Source organism: Sinohyriopsis cumingii, chromosome 11, assembly GCF_028554795.1.
Source record: "Sinohyriopsis cumingii isolate HCF-2022 chromosome 11, ASM2855479v2, whole genome shotgun sequence".
NCBI classification, from domain to species: Eukaryota; Metazoa; Mollusca; class Bivalvia; order Unionida; family Unionidae; genus Sinohyriopsis; species Sinohyriopsis cumingii.
This window is the reverse complement of record NC_142971.1, coordinates 107,536,713-107,546,958: the sequence shown is the minus strand read 5'-3', so window position 1 is coordinate 107,546,958 and position 10,246 is coordinate 107,536,713.

Here is a 10,246-nt window from a genome sequence, read left to right as displayed (position 1 = left end):
TCTCGTACACACTGTAATTAAGTGTTTCTGTTACATTGTTCAGGAGATTGTATTACGCCCTTCGGTCAGCTTTATCGTTGCCAATCAGATTGATGTGAGAAGGTACCCATAGGAATTCGATGGTTTGTTGTTTATCTTCGATCTCCCTGATGGATAACATAGTGTCTTCTAGCATATTTGCTCTATTTTTTGACGTGCCAGTCTCTACGGATTTGAGTACGCTGAGAGAGTCTGTTAAAATGACGTACTGGCTGTGGTTTTGGGTCTTAATCCATTTAAGGGCTTCATTTATTGACCAGAATTCTGCTGTGTAGATGGAGCAGCCATCCGGGAGTCTTGCACCAAATTCATCTTGTTGTTGTGGCACCACTATTGCAGCAGCAGTTCCGTTTAGTTCTTTCGATTTAGATCCGTCTTTGTAGATTTCAAGAAATCCAGAGTAAGTTTCTTCGATGATTTTCTGTTCGTATTTTTGGTGGGTTTTGTAGTTTGGATCCTACGTTCTGGGCAGACAGGTTTATTTTGGGAGTGCAGTTTTTCCAAAGGGGATGAGCTTTGATTTTGTATTGTTCTGCTTGAATTCCAGATAGTTGAATTTCATCACAGAGTGTGTGCATTTTCTTACCTGCTGGGTGGTTTAGAGCTCGTTTTTGCCTGAACGGAATGTTGCACTTTTTAATCATCATTTTGGTTGGGTTAGTGTCTTGATGTATTGAGTTTCTGGTAGCATATCTCAATATGTGCTCTTCTCGTCTGAGGTGCAGTGGTAGACCTCTCGTCAGTAGTTGTAGCTCCTCGAGTGAGATGTTAGGTACAGTACATAGTGTAAGTGCTTTATATTCTATGCTGTCCAGTTTTGTAAGCAGGTCCTTGTTTGCCGAGGCATACACCTGGCAACCGTAGTCCAGTTTAGCCCTGATTAATGATTCGTAGAGCATGAGCATAGTTTGTTGGTCAGCTTCCCACGTTGTCCCCTTGATATATTTTTAGGAGGTTGATGTCTTGTTGTCATTTTTTGATTAGGGTTGTTATGTGCGTTTTCCAATTAGGTGTTTCGTTAAGTAGCATTCCCAAAATGTATGTTTCTTTTACGAATGGGATTGGTGTATTTTGGATGTAGAGTTTTCGGTATATAGTAGGTTTCCTGTTTGTTGGGGAGAAAAGCATTCCTACTGTTTTAGTATCAGATATTTTGAATCAATAGTTGTATGCCCATTTGCCGATGGCGTCTAGGCTTTGCTGTAGTTGCTTGATGTTGTTTTGGCTGTTGGGGTTGCCTGCCTTCCATATTCTACTATCGTCAGCAAACTGGGACAGTTCGACTAATTTGTTGATAATATTGTTGCAGAGGTTGTTGTTCATGAGGTTATACAGTGTTGGACTTAGTACGCTTCCTTGGGGAGTTCCGTTGTCCAGAGTGTCTCAGAGAGTGCACCGCTTACTCTGGTTTGGATTTGCCTCCTCGTTAGGAAGTTTGAGATCCAATGGTGGATTCTTCCTGTTATGCCGAATTGATTGAGTTTGGAAATGAGTCCTTTAGTCCAGACCATATCAAACGCTTTCTCGAGGTCTAGGAATACCGCAATCAAGTGCCTATCTTTTTTCCGTTTGGCATTGAAGGCAAGTTTAATGCTGGCTTCTAGTCGAATTAGCTGATCAATGGTGGAGCGTTTGGTTCTAAATCCACTTTGATGTTCAGTAAGTAGGTGGTTTTGTTCCAAGTGGTGCCTTAGCCGGTTGTTGATCATTGTTTCCTTGACTTTGCAGATGGTGTTAGTCAAGGAGATGGGTCTATATGATGTTATGTTTTTGGGGTCTTTTCCTGGTTTAGGTATGGCTATGACTACTGCTTGTTTCCATAATGTGGGTATGTTTCCAGTGTGCCATATTAGGTTTATCATGTGAAGTATGATTATTTGCATATTTATCGGGAGATGTTTACAGATGTCATAGCCGAGGTTGTCTTCACCTGGAGATGTGTTTTTTGTTTGTTAAGTAGTGTTTTTCTCCATTCATTGAGGTTGAAAGGGTCATTTAGTGGTGAGTCATTGTTGGTTTGGTCCGTGAATAAATGAGGGAATTCTTCTTCGATTGCCCGTCTTTGCTCCATATATTTTTGGGTATGATTGTTATTACTGCTGTAATTAGCAAATTATCATACCAGCTGTTCTGTTTTGTTTTGATTGGTGTAGGTTCCTGATGTTTTGGTGATGTTGCCGGGACTTTCCCTTTCATGGCTTTGAATTTTGCCCAGACTTCTTTAGAGCTGGTATGATGGTTTAGTGTCGAGCAGTGCAGTATGCTCGCCATGAACTATCTTTTGCTTCCTTTATTACTGTTCTTGTGCTGTTTTCTTTTTGCTTATATATTATAAAGTCCGAAGCTAGTTTTGTGTGTTTAAAACGGTTGAGGGTTTTCTTTTTTGCCTTGATGGCTATGCGGCAATTGTCTGTCCACCATGGTATACTATTGTGGTTGGATTTCCCGCTTGTTTTAGGCATACTGTTTTGTGCCGCTTCATTGATAGCCTGGGTTATGCTGTGATAGTATTGATCTGCATCGTTACTTTGAAGCTCTTCTTGTTGTATCCTGATCAAGGATTGCTGGAAGAGGTCCCAATTGCCTTGCTTTGTTTTCAATTTTTGTATGGTTACTTGTTGCGTTTTTGGACTTAGTATGTATATTGTTATACATATCGGGAAGTGGTCACTGCCAAGTGAGCTTTGTTGTAGCACTTCCCAGTCTGTGATAGGTGCAAGGTTTGTTGTTACGAGTGTTAAATCAATAGGTGTCAGTTTTCCGTGGATGGAGTCTTTTCTGGTGGGTGTGCCATATTTAATATTACAAGTTGATTCTCTCTAGCATATTTTTCGATGCTTTTCCCTCTTGTGTCAATATGGTCGCCACCCCATTCAGTGTGGTGTGCATTAAAATCACCACAAATTATGCTATTTGTACCCTTACCTTTGAATACAAGCTTTAGTTAAAAAAGGATGGTCATTTTCACGCGGACGTGATGGAAAACATATCCCTAGTGTTTATATTAGTAATCCTCATTTTCTCTGAGGAATGTAGGGAATATAAGCCTTCATCCATCGCTGTAGGAAATGTAAATTCTACCAAAGGGTCAGAATTTTGATTGAGATTAATTCGCCACTAGTATTCTTCAAGGAAATCATTGTTATACACATACACGAAGGTGCGTAAATCTTATCTCCAAATGTTCATGTTACAAAAAGGGCAAAATATGTGGAAGCTTGGGTTTTTGAGATTCTACTTAGCTGTGCTACTGATCATATTTATTTTGTGTTTTGCGAGATGCTTGGAGTGATAAAATATTTTGTTCTTTTTATATAACTAACGTGTTTTTTATGTTATTAAAGATAGTGAAGTATGTGGGTTGGATTTTCTTTATCCACGTATTTGACCAATATACAAAAACAGTTTCGTCTATCTTGAAACGTACCCGTCGGCTATGTGACGGACATTCGCAGGCCCGGCCCTAGGGCAAGGCGAACGAAGCGCCTTGGGACACGAGCTTTCAGGAAATCAACTCCGCAGTGCAATTGGTTTGCTTGGAGCCTCGCTCATCGCCTGCTGTCTTGGGCCCCGCACATCCCAGAGCCGGGCCTGGACGTTCGGGGTAGCTTACTATTTGGTGTTGGCATGGGGTAGCCGCTTACAAGCCGGCCCAGTAAAAAAGGATGGTCATTTTCACGCGGACGTGATGGAAAACATATCCCTAGTGTTTATATTAGTAATCCTCATTTTCTCTGAGGAATGTAGGGAATATAAGCCTTCATCCATCGCTGTAGGAAATGTAAATTCTACCAAAGGGTCAGAATTTTGATTGAGATTAATTCGCCACTAGTATTCTTCAAGGAAATCATTGTTACAAAAAGGGCAAAATATGTGGAAGCTTGGGTTTTTGGGATTCTACTTAGCTGTGCTACTGATCATATTTATTTTGTGTTTTGCGAGATGCTAGGAGTGATAAAATATTTTGTTCTTTTTATATAACTAACGTGTTTTTTATGTTATTAAAGATAGTGAAGTATGTGGGTTGGATTTTCTTTATCCACGTATTTGACCAATATACAAAAACAGTTTCGTCTATCTTGAAACGTACCCGTCGGCTATGTGACGGACATTCGCAGGCCCGGCCCTAGGGCAAGGCGAACGAAGCGCCTTGGGACACGAGCTTTCAGGAAATCAACTCCGCAGTGCAATTGGTTTGCTTGGAGCCCCGCTCATCGCCTGCTGTCTTGGGCCCCGCACATCCCAGAGCCGGGCCTGGACGTTCGGGTAGCTTACTATTTGGTGTCGGCATGGGGTAGCCGCTTACAAGCCGGCCCAGTAAACTTAAACCACCTTTCATCGAGATATACCTGCATGAAATCGATAGGAATATGATCTATTTTCTCAGACACTGCGATCATAACATTCGTCATATTTCACCTGGCAAACTGTCTTCATACCTGTCAAATACGGGTTTAGTTCTCCAGGCTGCCATCATATTATATCATAGTATTTATATCTCAGATGTCAATCAGATTTCAAAACAAAACCCAACAAAAACAACAAAATTCCACACAGCGTTTGTCAAAATTAAATGCATGCCAACAACCACGGATCTCTCCAATAAGGTTTTGTTTCTGACTCCTGAAAAGCAAAACTAGATAGAACATCTGTTAGTGCCAAGTGTGTTCTCTGCTTGGAACATTTATGAGATAACTTCTCCTGTTTCGATGTTGGTCGCGCATACTGGTCGTGTTGTCCTTTTTCTGCTTTTCCAACGTTCCTCGCAAATTGCTCATCTGCCTTGAGACAGCTTCTAAGTTCGCAATCCTTTCATTAGATTTGTTGCCGTTGATATGCTCGATTATTATATATTTTGGTATGAGACCGTGTCAGCATTCAGAAATAAAGCTGAGCACTTTTGGGCATCTGCCTATGCTGACCACTGCGAACAAGTTGTATGTATTATTATTTGGATTTTTGGTAGGGGCCCCTAGTGGCCGAGTGGTCTAAAGCGCTCTCAGTTACAGATCACTGCCATCTCACCTCTGTTTGCGTGGGTTCGAGTCTAGGATTCGGCCAATGTGGGTATGTGAGAAAGCTTGCCAGTAGCTTCTCTTGAGTTGGTGGTTCTTCCCGGGGCTTTCCCGGGTTCTTCCTCCACCATTAATACTGGCCGCCATACATAGCATATCGTGTGCTGAAAATGGCTTTAAACCCCACAACAACAACAACAACATTTGGATTCTTGGTAAGAATTTTATACGACAAGATATGTCTGACATTTCCATTTTGCTTCATACAAATCTAAGACTGCGTGCTCCCTCTGCACACCATGATAGAAGTCTCTCTATTTAATTGCACATTTTATATAAACGCTGATACAGGCAACCTATTTGATAACTTTTACAAGCAGCATCTGAAAGGCGGCTAATATGATTATTTCAGTTGAAGTAAACTTTTTGTTTTCCAAAAGTCCAGTCTTGAACCGGGTGCTAGTCCTAATCTTTCATTTCCATAGCAGCTAAGGAACATTCGGAATCCGAAACGCAATGCAACAGGTCATTAGCGTAATTCGCTTCAGAGGCTGATTTCAGACCTATTGAAGTCTGTCGTTTTCCTTCAAACGCTTAACTTCATGCATCCACTGGGGCCGTGTTTACATCAGAAGTCAGTTACAGAATTCCGGCTGGAATCCGGTTTGAATGCCAAGACATAGTAGCCTACTCCGTGAGAAACCAACGCTTTCAAAAGCTACTATTACAGGGGCTTTTGGTCTTATTTAAATAGGTAATATACTTCTTTGACATGTTTGTGGCTCGAGAAATATGCATATCTGGTGTTGCTAACCTAAAATACAAGCAAGGGAGGAACATTTCATGTACCCAGGATACAAGCAAGGAACATAACTCTTGTCAGCTGAATAATAAAATGCACGCAAAGGAGGTAACTATTGTGCGCCTGCCAATCATTACTGTCTAAAGTCATAATATAAGGTGTCGCTCTACAGTTTCGTATTTTGCATAGGTTAGAATTTGAAAGAAAATAATTTCCCTTGGTTTCCTCACTGGTTATACTGGCTATTAAAAAAGACATTGTTTATCTGAGGTATTGTTCAAAGAATAGAGTATATAGCTTGGCCCAACTTTAGATGTGCACCTTTCAAAAAACCGCGAGCTCCACTTAGTCATTTTTACCTCCTGGACGTGAAAAACGTAAATTATAAAAATGAGCCGTTAACTTATTTACATTTTATATATTTGGCAATTCAATCATTGCACTTTCAGCAGCTGGTATTGTTTATTCTGGCAAAATTCATTTTCCCTATTTTAATAGCTTCTAATAATAGTTTACTTTCGACTAATTAGGCTGATTTTTTGGCACAAGGGATCAGTCATTTTAGTCAGCAGTGTGCTTTGATCGTGTACAATTTCCGCAAGTACAATATTAAAGGAAATGTTAGCCACATTACATCAAATTATCATAGAGGTATGCAAACATTCTCTCCAATATGCATGTTTCAAATGCAGACAACTTCACCTTACACACGTCAATCTCTCAAAAGTACATAACAACTTTGAGCGCTCCCTAAGCTATAATCGTCTTGCAACAGCTGCTGTCATAAATTTTACGGATCTTTTTCTCCATTCCGTGCCAACGCGAATAACGACTACATTACTTCATCGATAAAAGAAGCCTCGTTATTTAAAATAATATTAGGATAGCGAACGTTTACAAATTTATTTTGTAGAAACAATGCTTCAAATTGTGTGATTGTCACGCTTTTTTGTGTGGCTCTTTTCAATAGTTTAATTACTCTTTTTAACCAAGAGTTCATTCTTAAAACATGTGTCCGTTTCTCGTAGAGAGTAAAAGGTACACCGTACAGATGAGAAAATGTCTAATAGCAACAGTTCGTCATGTAAGCCCAGACACTGATCATTTGAGGATTCATATGGAAAAACTAAATTTTAAACAATTAATGCTTAATTGAAGCTTACTTTTTCTTCCTTGCATGTATGTATCTACTATATAGCAAGAGTATGCAAAGCATAGGGGCCTACAAATTATTTTGTTAAATATAGACTACGCAGGGGCCCATGGGTAAAGTTTTGCATAGGGGCCCACATGTCCTAGTTACACCACTGGTTTCTTGGATATAATTTTAAGCATTGAGAGAAAGAGAGAGAGAGAGAGAGAGAGAGAGAGGTGTGGCTAAGTACTGAACTGAATAACATATTTATGAACAGATATGTTCCCTATTTAAAATGGGAAAGGAAAATAGTTCCAAAAGTAATATCGCTACTGTTAACATAATAGCAGACAACGTGACGAGTAAAGGTTGCGATGCGCGTATCAAAAGGCTGTTTTGACGTCGTGTGATTTAAAAGTATAACCATGCCATGAAAGACAGAGATATTTAACACCGGTTTTGTATAGAGGAAATCACGATCATACACATTGAGTAATGTGAGAATCTGTTATTCTCGCATTTTATTTGTGCATGGTCCTTGATTTCCTGTGCAGAGAACATGCGGAGGATAGGTGAGTGTTGTTTTCTATTGTATGACCTCTAGTGCAAGCAGAGTACACAGAAAGTGGCAAAAACTCCTTGATTTTCATTATCTCTTTAGCATTCTTTTACAATAATTAGATGAACATTAAGTGCACCACATTACATACAGAAACAACCATCATTTTGCACTGATCGACCTAACTAAATGCACAGTTTCTGTTTTCCGAATTCGAGTGGCAAACTTTTATTGCAATGTTGTTTTTTTTTAAATTTTTTATTTATTTTCTCATTATTACTTATAGAGGCTAAATTAAAAAGATATGAAAGTCGAAAAGACGACTGCATCATTATTTTTTCTGTCTCGATTAATCTTGTGCATAAGAACTGACTTTTTTCTTACCCGTTCACTTTCGTTATGCATGCCATTAATGTAGCGGTACCAAACACTGTTCTTGGAATTTTGAAGGGTATTTAAAGGTCGTATAAAGTATACACTGTTGAATTGAAAGCCTAAATTTGTAAGATCTTATGTGGCTGAACTTCTCAAGGTGTCCTTTTGTTGTTGAAAATTACATCAGTGTTAACAATATGCCATTTTGACTAAAATTTTCGTTATATAGGCATCCCTCGCCGCATCCCAGCATTTATTGCTTGTTTAGAATTGCAAATGTCCCCTTGTGTGTTTTAAATATGAAATGGTTCCTAATTGTATTATGTTTTCTTCCCTATGCTTCCTTTTTGTGTTTTTGTTTTGAAAAGAATAATAAATATTATTATTAAGAATTTGGAAAACGAATTTATTTAGAGGTTGGTGTGTGTTTGTTCTGTCGTATTACATTTGAGATTTCTATTCTGTTTTAAAACGTATATACGTATAGTACTATGAACTTTGGCTTGTTTGTACTCCCCTCCCTTCAGGCGTTACATCCTGTTAGAAGAGTTTCCTTGCCCTTTTGGTATGTATTTTATTTACATATGTTTTTCTTTTTGCAGTGACCTTGTGTTGTGCATTTTGTACTTGCATTGCTGTCTTTGGATCCATTGTTTGTGTGTGGAGACTGGCTTATATAAGTCGTATTTCAAAATCTTTCCTTCCCTATCAATGTTCATAAGGCATAGCATACTATGAATGATAAACTTACAGATCTTAATATAATTTGGAAAAAAGTTATAAATGTTTTTATAAAATATGAATAATTAATAAATCAAGACGGTTTCTATTGTGTAAGTATGTATGTTAGTGTACGCAACTCCCTCTCTCTCTGTTTTTCATCTAAGTGAAAGTTGAAGGGTCACATCAAATTTAGTTGTAATTATTCCTATTCATAAAATATTTAGAAAGCGTGTCACTGTTTTCGTTTATAACTTATTATGAGTTTCAAAAGTTTGGATACACTATTATTGTTTTCTTTAAGCTTGAATACAAAAAGGGATTGAAATGAATTTCGCGTGGACGTGATGTATCACACTGTATGTACTTTCAATTTTCTAGCTTGACTCAATTCAAGCTTTAGTTCAAAAAAGGATGAAGATCATTTTCAGGCGAACGTGATGGAAAACATATCTCTAGTCTTTCTATTAGTAATCCTCATTTGCATTGAGGAATGTAGGAAATATAAGGATAGGTCAATTCTACCAAAGGGTCAGAATTTTGATTGAAATTCGTCACTAGTGTTCTTCAAAGACATCATTATCATTCACATACAGGAAGGTGCGTAAATCTTATCTCCAAAGGTTCATGTTAAGAAAAGGGCAAAATATGTGGAAGCTTGGGTTTCTGGGATTCTACTTAGCTGATCATATTTATTCTGTGTTTTGCGATATGCGAGGAGTGATAAATATGTTGTTCTTTTTTTAAATATAACTAACGTTTTTTTTTGGTATCAAAGATAGTGACGTGTCTGAGTTGGATTTTCTTTATCCACGTGTTTGACCAATATGCAAAAACAGTTTCGTCTATGTTGAAAAGTACCCGTTGGCTAGGTGACGGACATTCGCAGGCCCGGCTCTAGGGCAAGGCGAACGAAGCACCTTGGGCCACGCTCTTTCAGGAAATTAACTTCGCAGTGCAATTTTTTTGTTTGGAGCCCCGCTCATCGCCTGGTGCCTTGGGCCCCGCACATCATAGGGCCGGGCCTGGACATTCGGGTAACTTACCATTTGGTGTCGGCATGGGGTAGCCGCTTACAAGCCGGCCCAGCAAACTTGAACGACCTTTCATCGAGATATACCTGCATGAAATCGATAGGAATATGATCTGTTTTCTCCGAAATTGCGATCATAGCATTCGTTATGACTTTAATCCGCTGACAGACGAGACGAAAGTACATCGTTGCTGAAATTTGACCTGGATCTGGCCATTTGCAATCCTAGTCACACAACTACACAACTCTCGCAACCTACATATCAGGGACATCAGAGATCATACAGTCAAGTGATATCAACAATAAACCATTTCTAGCCTTGCTGTAGGAAAACAAATCGAATATATAAATGAAAGTCTCGTAATTATTATAGAAAAATGAAAAAACATACTTCTCAAAATATTAATTATGAAAACAACGACAGAAAATCTGTAAATGTTGCAGCAATTAGAAGAAAACAAGATTCACTACGCGGAGAGCACATGACAATGTAGTAGTCACGTGACACCAACAAAACCATCTCTGACACGTGCTCGGTACTTCTTGAAAATGGTTTGCTCCACCCTGC